At 35.8% G+C, this 10,000-nt stretch overlaps 2 non-coding genes and 1 pseudogene across 2 annotated transcripts; all 3 read left to right on the forward strand.

Moving 5' to 3' along the window:
• Positions 1-241: 241 nt before the first annotated feature.
• LOC129920865 (small subunit ribosomal RNA) lies at positions 242-2,233 on the forward strand. Its single transcript, XR_008773400.1, has one exon. It is a non-coding gene; the product is annotated as a small subunit ribosomal RNA (ribosomal RNA).
• A 1,864-nt stretch (positions 2,234-4,097) lies between these two features.
• LOC129920802 (5.8S ribosomal RNA) lies at positions 4,098-4,276 on the forward strand. The gene has a single exon (XR_008773357.1). It is a non-coding gene; the product is annotated as a 5.8S ribosomal RNA (ribosomal RNA).
• A 309-nt stretch (positions 4,277-4,585) lies between these two features.
• The window catches only part of LOC129920815 (large subunit ribosomal RNA), an 8,544-nt pseudogene continuing 3,129 nt past the window's right edge, over positions 4,586-10,000 (forward strand).

The following is a 10,000-nucleotide window of genomic DNA, read 5'->3' on the forward strand; positions in this document are numbered from 1 at the left end:
ATACAAATAAATAAAAATAAAAATAAATTTACCAAAAAATATATACAAATAAAAATTGTGTTGGTAAAAAAAATAAAATAATAATTATCCCTATTAGGGAGGATATAAAACAAAAAGTATGTATAAATATAAATAAATAAAAAAAAAAAAAATAAAAACTTTATCATTGGATTTATTGAGAGGAGATTGATGTTATTTTTCAAAATTTCAAATAATATTAAAAATAAAATATTATAACATTATTCTGGTTGATCCTGCCAGTAGTTATATGCTTGTCTCAAAGATTAAGCCATGCATGTCTAAGTACACACGAATTAAAAGTGAAACCGCAAAAGGCTCATTATATCAGTTATGGTTTATTAGATCGTTAACAGTTACTTGGATAACTGTGGTAATTCTAGAGCTAATACATGCAATATAAACACGGACCTTTTGGAACGTGTGCTTTTATTAGGCTAAAACCAAGCGATTTCTTCGGAAATCGTTATAATGGTTGAACTCTAGATAATTTGCCGATCGTATGGTCTAGTACCGACGACAGATCTTTCAAATGTCTGCCCTATCAACTATTGATGGTAGTATCTAGGACTACCATGGTTGCTACGGGTAACGGGGAATCAGGGTTCGATTCCGGAGAGGGAGCCTGAGAAACGGCTACCACATCTAAGGAAGGCAGCAGGCGCGTAAATTACCCACTCCCAGTTCGGGGAGGTAGTGACGAAAAATAACAATACAGGACTCATATCCGAGGCCCTGTAATTGGAATGAGTACACTTTAAATCCTTTAACAAGGACCAATTGGAGGGCAAGTCTGGTGCCAGCAGCCGCGGTAATTCCAGCTCCAATAGCGTATATTAAAGTTGTTGCGGTTAAAACGTTCGTAGTTGAATTTGTGCTTCATACGGGTAGTACAACTACAATTGTGGATTGTACATTACCTTATGTATGCAAGCGTATTATCGGTGGAGTTCTTATACATTTATGATACTTATGTACCATTATGTATTCCTCCTATTAAAACCTGCTTCAGTGCTCTTCATCGAGTGCTGTTGTGGGCCGTTACAATTACTTTGAACAAATTAGAGTGCTTAAAGCAGGCTCCAAATGCCTGAATATTTTGTGCATGGAATAATGAAATAAGACTTCTGATCTACTTTCATTGGTTTTTAGATCAAGAGGTAATGATTAATAGAAGCAGATTGGGGGCATTAGTATTACGACGCGAGAGGTGAAATTCTTGGACCGTCGTAAGACTAACTTAAGCGAAAGCATTTGCCAAAGATGTTTTCATTAATCAAGAACGAAAGTTAGAGGTTCGAAGGCGATCAGATACCGCCCTAGTTCTAACCATAAACGATGCCAGCTAGCAATTGGGTGTAGCTACTTCTATGGCTCTCTCAGTCGCTTCCCGGGAAACCAAAGCTTTTGGGCTCCGGGGGAAGTATGGTTGCAAAGCTGAAACTTAAAGGAATTGACGGAAGGGCACCACCAGGAGTGGAGCCTGCGGCTTAATTTGACTCAACACGGGAAAACTTACCAGGTCCGAACATAAGCGTGTAAGACAGATTGATAGCTCTTTCTCGAATCTATGGGTGGTGGTGCATGGCCGTTCTTAGTTCGTGGAGTGATTTGTCTGGTTAATTCCGATAACGAACGAGACTCAAATATATTAAATAGATGCTTTCAGGATTATGATGTTGAAGCTTTCATAGCCTTCATTCATGAATATAGTAAAATATAATTGTGTTTGAATGTGTTTATGTTAGTGGAGTCGTACCTGTTTGTTTGTCCCATTATAAGGACACTAGCTTCTTAAATGGACAAATTGCGTCTAGCAATAATGAGATTGAGCAATAACAGGTCTGGAATGCCCTTAGATGTCCTGGGCTGCACGCGCGCTACAATGAAAGTATCAACGTGTATTTCCTAGACCGAGAGGTCCGGGTAAACCGCTGAACCACTTTCATGCTTGGGATTGTGAACTGAAACTGTTCACATGAACTTGGAATTCCTAGTAAGTGCGAGTCATTAACTCGTATTGATTAAGTCCCTGCCCTTTGTACACACCGCCCGTCGCTACTACCGATTGAATTATTTAGTGAGGTCTCCGGACGTGATCACTGTGACGCTAACGTGTTACGGTTGTTTCGCAGAAGTTGACCAAACTTGATGGTTTAGAGGAAGTAAAAGTCGTAACAAGGTTTCCGTAGGTGAACCTGCGGAAGGATCATTAACGTGATTTTTCCAATAAAATAAAATTTATATATATTTAATATATATAAAAAAGAAAAATAAAATATAAAAATAAAAATGTACAATTATGGTACAAAATGTATAAAATATACAATAAATATATAAACAAATACAAAAAAGAATACTTCAAAAGAAGTAAAAATACAAATACAAATTAGACTGGGTGTGTTACTATAAGTAATGCATTCAGTCTTTTTTTTTCAAAAAAAATTAAGAACAAAGTATTTAAACGGTAGCCAATTGTCATCGTCATCGAAATAGTGACGCTTATGAAAATATATATATGAATAAACAAACTTGCTATAGCAAAAGTCGAACAACAAAGGTGTCGTACCCTTCGGGGTAATATCCTCCTGGGTGTAAAAACCCGCCCTTCGGCGTGGCGTGTATACGTTGCGACGAATTAACCCCTAAAGGTGTCGTACTTGGACAATATCCCGGTACTATCCGGCTAAAACGCATAGCATAAGTTGTAACGATATATATATAATAAAAAAAAAACAAATACAAAATAGACTGGGTGTGTTACTATAAGTAATGCATTCAGTCTTTTTTTTTCAAAAAAAAAATATGAACAAAATATTTAAATGGTAGCCAAATGGTGTCGTCATCTAAATAGTGACGTTTTTAGCCAATATACAAAAACAAATTAGACTGGGTGTGTTACTATATGTAATGCATTCAGTCTTTTTTTTTTCAAAAAAAAATATGAACAAAATATTTAAATCGTAGCCAAATGGTGTTGTCATCTAAATAGTGACGTTATAACCAAAATACAAAAACAAATTAGACTGGGTGTATTACTATAAGTAATGCATTCGGTCTTTTTTTTTCAAAAAAAAATATGAACAAAATATTTAAATGGTAGCCAAATGGTGTTGTCATCTAAATAGTGACGTTATAACCAAAATACAAAAACAAATTAGACTGGGTGTATTACTATAAGTAATGCATTCGGTCTTTTTTTTTCAAAAAAAAATATGAACAAAATATTTAAATCGTAGCCAAATGGTGTTGTCATCTAAATAGTGACGTTATAACCAAAATACAAAAACAAATTAGACTGGGTGTATTACTATAAGTAATGCATTCGGTCTTTTTTTTTCAAAAAAAAATATGAACAAAATATTTAAATGGTAGCCAAATGGTGTTGTCATCTAAATAGTGACGTTATAACCAAAATACAAAAACAAATTAGACTGGGTGTATTACTATAAGTAATGCATTCAGTCTTTTTTTTTCAAAAAAAAATATGAACAAAATATTTAAATCGTAGCCAAATGGTGTTGTCATCTAAATAGTGACGTTATAACCAAAATACAAAAACAAATTAGACTGGGTGTATTACTATAAGTAATGCATTCGGTCTTTTTTTTTCAAAAAAAAATATGAACAAAATATTTAAATGGTAGCCAATTGTCATCGTCATCGAAATAGTGACGCTTATGAAAATATATATATGCATAAACAAACTTGCTAGAGCAAAAGTCGAAAAAACAAAGGTGTCGTACCCTTCGGGGTAATATCCTCCTGGGTGTAAAAACCCGCCCTTCGGCGTGGCGTGTATACGTTGCGACGAATTAACCCCTAAAGGTGTCGTACTTGGACAATATCCCGGTACTATCCGGCTAAAACGCATAGCATAAGTTGTAACGATATATATATATAAAAATAAAAATGTATAAAAATGTTGTACTTAGATTTCTTTAAAAGAAATTTATAAGTTAACGATTCTTTGGAATTGGACATTCGCAACATAAAAAAAATACATAAAATATAAAAAGAAATAAATTTTTATTTCTTAAAAAAAAAAATTGACTAAATATAAAATAAAAAAATAATAATACTCTAAGCGGTGGATCACTTGGCTCATGGGTCGATGAAGAACGCAGCAAACTGTGCGTCATCGTGTGAACTGCAGGACACATGAACATCGACATTTTGAACGCATATAGCAGTCCATGCTGTTATGTACTTTAATTAATTTTGAAGTGCTGCTTGGACTACATATGGTTGAGGGTTGTGATACTATGCTAAATAAGCTGCTTTTGATTTATCAAATGCGCATGTTATATTATTGGATTTGTAAAAATTCATAATATTAAAATATAATATATACCTCAAAATAATATCGAGCGACAGTAAGTTCGTTTTATCTATTTTTTAGAGGATGTTAGTATATAAAAATTTCTAACATTGCAGATCGTTGTCATAATATAATTTGGCAATTGAGGCATTCTACTTGAATTGATAAAATGGCTGAAATGATCGATATATAAAAAATATTTTGAATTGAGTATATAAAATTATTAAGCAAATAAAAAGTGTTAAGCAACCTCAACTCATATGAGATAACTCCCCGAATTTAAGCATATTAATGAGGGAAGGAAAAGAAACTAACAAGGATTTTCTTAGTAGCGGCGAGCGAAAAGAAATCAGTTCAGCACTAAGCCATTTTGTCTTTATGGCAAATATGGGATGCAGTGTATGGAACATCTATAATCTAGTATGAGAAATTAACGATTTAAGTCCTTCTTAAATGAGGCCATTTACCCATAGAGGGTGCCAGGCCCGTATAACGTTAATGATTACTAGAAGGTGTTTCCAAAGAGTCGTGTTGCTTGATAGTGCAGCACTAAGTGGGTGGTAAACTCCATCTAAAACTAAATATAACCATGAGACCGATAGTAAACAAGTACCGTGAGGGAAAGTTGAAAAGAACTCTGAATAGAGAGTTAAATAGTACGTGAAACTGCTTAGAGGTTAAGCCCGATGAACCTGAATATCCATTATGGAAAATTCAATACTAATATAAAAATATATAAAAAATATTTTAACAATAGTGTGCAATTTTTCCATATAAGGACATTGTAATCTGTTAATGTAATAAATATTTATCATAAGATCCATTACTTAAGTTTATTCAAATTGTTTATCTTCGGATTTTCAACATAAAATAAATGTTTTGGATTTGATAAATCATTGACAGATATAATTATATATTGTGCTTAAATTTTTCGGAATTTTACAATGGTAAATAGATCTATTGATTTGTTTATTTATATTGTATGCACTTTTATGATTAACAATGCGATAGATTCAGGATACCTTCGGGACCCGTCTTGAAACACGGACCAAGGAGTCTAACATATGTGCAAGTCATTGGGTATTTTTAATAAAACCCAATGGCATAATTAACTTAACTTAATTTAATGGGATTAGTTTATAATTTGTTATGAATTATTTATTCAATCCCGGGGCGTTCTATACAGTTATGCATAATGATATTTATATTATTTATGCCTCTAACTAGAGCGTACCTTGAGCATATATGCTGTGACCCGAAAGATGGTGAACTATACTTGATCAGGTTGAAGTCAGGGGAAACCCTGATGGAAGACCGAAACAGTTCTGACGTGCAAATCGATTGTCAGAATTGAGTATAGGGGCGAAAGACTAATCGAACCATCTAGTAGCTGGTTCCCTCCGAAGTTTCCCTCAGGATAGCTGGTGCAATTAAAAATTATATAAAATAATCTTATCTGGTAAAGCGAATGATTAGAGGCCTTAGGGTCGAAACGATCTTAACCTATTCTCAAACTTTAAATGGGTAAGAACCTAGCCTTTCTTGATATGAAGGTTTTGGTTGTGATATATTGTGCCCAGTGGGCCACTTTTGGTAAGCAGAACTGGCGCTGTGGGATGAACCAAACATAATGTTAAGGTGCCAAAATTAACAACTCATGCAGATACCATGAAAGGCGTTGGTTGCTTAAAACAGCAGGACGGTGGCCATGGAAGTCGGAATCCGCTAAGGAGTGTGTAACAACTCACCTGCCGAAGCAACTAGCCCTTAAAATGGATGGCGCTTAAGTTGTATACCTATACATTATCGCTAAAGTAGATGGTTTATTTTCGATCTGATTGAATTTAAATTTTGAAACTTTAGTGAGTAGGAGGGTACAATGGTGTGCTTAGAAGTGTTTGGCGTAAGCCTGCATGGAGCCGCTATTGGTACAGATCTTGGTGGTAGTAGCAAATAATCGAATGAGACCTTGGAGGACTGAAGTGGAGAAGGGTTTCGTGTGAACAGTGGTTGATCACGAGTTAGTCGGTCCTAAGTTCAAGGCGAAAGCTGAAAATTTTCAAGTTATAAAAAATAAAAAATAAAAATTAAAAAAACATTTTAATAAATTACAAAAATATATATATTATGTTATTAAAAAAAAAAAAAAAAAAATATAAAAAAAAATATATGAGCAAATATAAATAAAAAAAATATACAAAAGTATATAAAAAAAAATATTAAAATAAAAAATTAAAAATACAAAAATATATATTATTATTATATGAAATAAAAAATACAAAAATAAATATTTAAAACACTTGATAAATTTTGAACGAAAGGGAATACGGTTCCAATTCCGTAACCTGTTGAGTATCCGTTTGTTATTAAAAATGGGCTTTTTGCTCATCCTGGCAACAGGAACGACCATAAAGAAGCCGTCGAGAGATATCGAAAGAGTTTTCTTTTCTGTTTTATAGTCGTACTACCATGGAAGTCTTTCGAAGAGAGATATGGTAGATGGACTAGAAGAGCATGACATTTACTGTTGTGTCGATATTTTCTCCTCGGACCTTGAAAATTTATGGTGGGATTACGCAAACTTCTCAACAGGCCGTACCGATATCCGCAGCTGGTCTCCAAGGTGAAGAGTCTCTAGTCGATAGAATAATGTAGGTAAGGGAAGTCGGCAAATTAGATCCGTAACTTCGGGATAAGGATTGGCTCTGAAGATTGAGATAGTCGGGCTTGAATTGGAAGCAATAACATGGTTTATGTACTCGTTCTGGGTAAATAAAAATTCTTGAATTTTGTTCCCCGGATAGTAGTTTACGTAACCAATTGTGGAATTTTCTTGCTAAAAATCTTAAGATATATCGCAAGGTATGTTCTTTTGATTTATAACGACTATCAATTAACAATCAATTCAGAACTGGCACGGACTTGGGGAATCCGACTGTCTAATTAAAACAAAGCATTGTGATGGCCCTAACGGGTGTTGACACAATGTGATTTCTGCCCAGTGCTCTGAATGTCAAAGTGAAGAAATTCAAGTAAGCGCGGGTAAACGGCGGGAGTAACTATGACTCTTTTAATAGTATTGGTGTGCGGACGTGTATCAAATCGCTCCGTCAAAAAGTGAAATTAATATTAGTTCTAGCTCGTATTGGAAAAATAAAAACTCGGAAAAGTTTACATAAGGTCACCCCCGTCATTTTAAAACAAAAATCAAGCAATAAGACCACCGCGTTAGCTCACAATTTGTGTTTTAATTTTTTTGAATTGCATTTGTGAAATAAAAAAATAAATTGATTCGGGAGAGAATTTCGGAAAAAAAAGCATAAGAGACGACATCGTCCACATACGATCCACATAAAATTCCATCTCAAAATTGTTTTTGTTGTAATAATTTCCCTTGATTCTGTGAAAAATCCACCTAATTCACCCCCTTTTTCACCTTTTTCACCACCAAAGTTTAAAGCCATTTTCCATAGCCCCCAGCCATCTGTCACCAGAAATACTAAAAGTGCCCCCTAGCCTGACATTTTATCTGTCAGTTGCCACCAAAAAATCGTGAAATCGCTCGAGGATTGCTCTAAATCTGACGGATTAGTTTTGGAATTTAAATTTTTTAAAATCGATAAATTTCCCCTCGAGAATAAAATTAATTAGTGAAGCTCCGAACCCAAATCTTTTCGGTAATAATCTCGAGTAAATTACCCGGAAATTCCACCTTTTCCGGTTTGTGTATCTGATCCGACACCTTAGACACAAAATACCGGGTTCCAGCTTCTGCTATTTTATACGCCATCTATCGAGATTTAATTCGGTTGCGGTCTTTGCTACTATAATTTTACCATCCACATCTGGTTGTAATTTTCACTAAAATTCTGCGCCACCTAGCAGTAAGACCTCACACCCTCAAAATAACATCTAGTGAAGACACTTTCTATTATTTCAATAATTCCGAAGAGTAGAACCGAGCAAAAACACCAGCTTTCGATACAAAGGGGTATTTCACCATCAATATTTCCTGGCTAACTATTATTAATTAGCAAAGCACATCCGATCAGTAGAAAGAGAGTATTGCGAATATAAATTATTCGTTTAGAAGTGTGGTTTAATTACCAAAAATAAACTAACCGGTCTTGTGAAATATCCACAATGGCCACGCCACACGAAGAGCAAGTTGTTGCTGTCAACGAATGGCCATGCAACATCTGTGGGAAGTGTTACAACTCCAAAGCATCACTACAACAACACATTCGTCGAGTCTGCAATGTTAAAGCACAACAGCCTAGTAACCCAAATAATGAATGCATACCGTGCAACAGACGATTTCAAACATATCAAGGCCTTAGACTACATCAATCTAAGAAACATCCAGCAGAATATAACAGCGAACTGCAGGCTCAATCGTCAACCGCACGAAGAGGTTGGACTGAAGACGAAGAAAAAGAATTAGCAAAAATTGAAGCAGGACTGGAGGGATTAGGTTCCAAAGACATCATTAACCACCTCTTAAATCACTCCGACCGAACTTTTGATGCTATTAAAAAAAGGAGACAACTGGCGTCATACCAAGCGCTGGTCTCCTCTTACAAAGCATTACCTACGGAGTTAATACCACCTGAACTACCGTACGGCGAGTCAGATTGTTCTGTGTTAAACACGGAAATTAAATCTTACTTACATAATCTGCCCAACAACATCTGGGACTCGGATGATCTTAACATAGTCTCCAATTTCGACCTCGACAATAATCTCTCCAGCATGACGAACAATCTCTACTCATCCATCGTAGAGAAATATTGTAAGGATAGAACTGTATTACGTCAAACTTATACAGGCCTTATAAACAAGCTAAACAATGCCACAAGCAACAGGAAAAGAAAACAAATCCTATACCACCTAGCTCAGAAGGAATATGCCACCAATCCTTCTGGCTATGCAGAAAGACTACTCGACAACAAGCCTTGGACGTCCAGCGAGACTACACCCTCAGCAGACGACCTCATCAGCCAATACAAATCGACCTTCGGCATGTTTGCAGAGGCACGTATACCAAATACAACATCCAATCGGTATACCAAAATCAATATCGCCCGACCAATCACCATCGATGAGGTTAAGCAAGTGATAAAGTCATTACGTTCCAAAGCTGCCGGCCCAGACGACATTGGGAAAATCGAACTCTGCAAAATTCCTGCATGTAAGCTAACGCTTCTATTTAACTTATTTCTCCTTCAAGAGGACATCCCAGACAGCCTCAAACTTAATACAACAACACTTATCCCAAAAACATCAGACAATCGAGAGATTGCGAAGAATTGGCGGCCTATAACCATCTCGTCAATCATCCTTCGCTGCTTTAATAAAATTCTGGCCCATCGGTTGAGTGATATCGCTTTGGCAGATAATCAGCGGGGTTTCACAAAAATCGACGGATGCTTTGCTAACACCTGGTCCGTCGAAGGCCTGATCCGTCACCACAGGCAAAAGGGTACCCCAATTACATTGATCTCCTTGGACCTGGCTGCAGCGTTCGATTCCGTCCCACACGATGCCATCGCCCGAGCTCTCAATAGGGTTAAAGTAGACCAAAAATACATTAATCTTGTTAGAGCATGCAATACTGGCAGCAGAACCAACATCAACTGCAATGGACTCGAAATAGGCCAA

Source organism: Episyrphus balteatus (assembly GCF_945859705.1).
Source record: "Episyrphus balteatus chromosome X unlocalized genomic scaffold, idEpiBalt1.1 SUPER_X_unloc_1, whole genome shotgun sequence".
NCBI lineage: Eukaryota > Metazoa > Arthropoda > Insecta > Diptera > Syrphidae > Episyrphus > Episyrphus balteatus.